The following is a 564-nucleotide window of genomic DNA, read 5'->3' on the forward strand; positions in this document are numbered from 1 at the left end:
GTTGCTTGAGAGAAGGGACCATGTCTCATACTTGTCCTGCACATCTAGGGCAGGTGCCATGCGATCTATTTGTTGATAGAATCGGAAATGTGTGAACAAATAAGAATTTAAGCCAACAGTGCTCAATGACATTGGTAATTATTTTACACTAAGCAGTAGGGAGGACAAGCCAACGATCTTTTCTGTACAGAAAGTCATGGCAGCAAAACATTTTCCCCTAGAATATCAGGAAAAATAGTATTCCGGGATAAGCATAAATGTATCGGCCTTTAATTAACCAAGTACGCTTCAAATAATATGACAAAAGATACTGTTTTCCTTGTCAAAATAAATCTTCTTTGAAGTACAAAAGCAAAACTTCAGTATATTATACAGATATAGAAGAAATACCAATAAATAAACAGGTAAAACCATGGTGAGAGGTAAATTCATTGTTTCAACTGCTTCATTTTTTTTTCTTTGTTTGTTGATTTTTTTTTTTTTTTGGAGAGGTTTTTGCTATAGGGTGCGTGTGCTTGCCAGAGAGAGAGAGACAGAAAGCGAGAAATCACCCCCCCAGGGGTG

At 36.7% G+C, this 564-nt stretch overlaps 1 protein-coding gene across 1 annotated transcript in view; it reads right to left on the bottom strand.

Moving 5' to 3' along the window:
- The window catches only part of CRMP1 (collapsin response mediator protein 1), an 81202-nt gene that overhangs the window by 38408 nt on the left and 42230 nt on the right, over positions 1–564 (bottom strand). The window lies entirely within an intron of this gene.

This window comes from Tupaia chinensis, unplaced genomic scaffold (assembly GCF_000334495.1).
Source record: "Tupaia chinensis unplaced genomic scaffold, TupChi_1.0 Scaffold141490_1, whole genome shotgun sequence".
Lineage (NCBI taxonomy): Eukaryota > Metazoa > Chordata > Mammalia > Scandentia > Tupaiidae > Tupaia > Tupaia belangeri.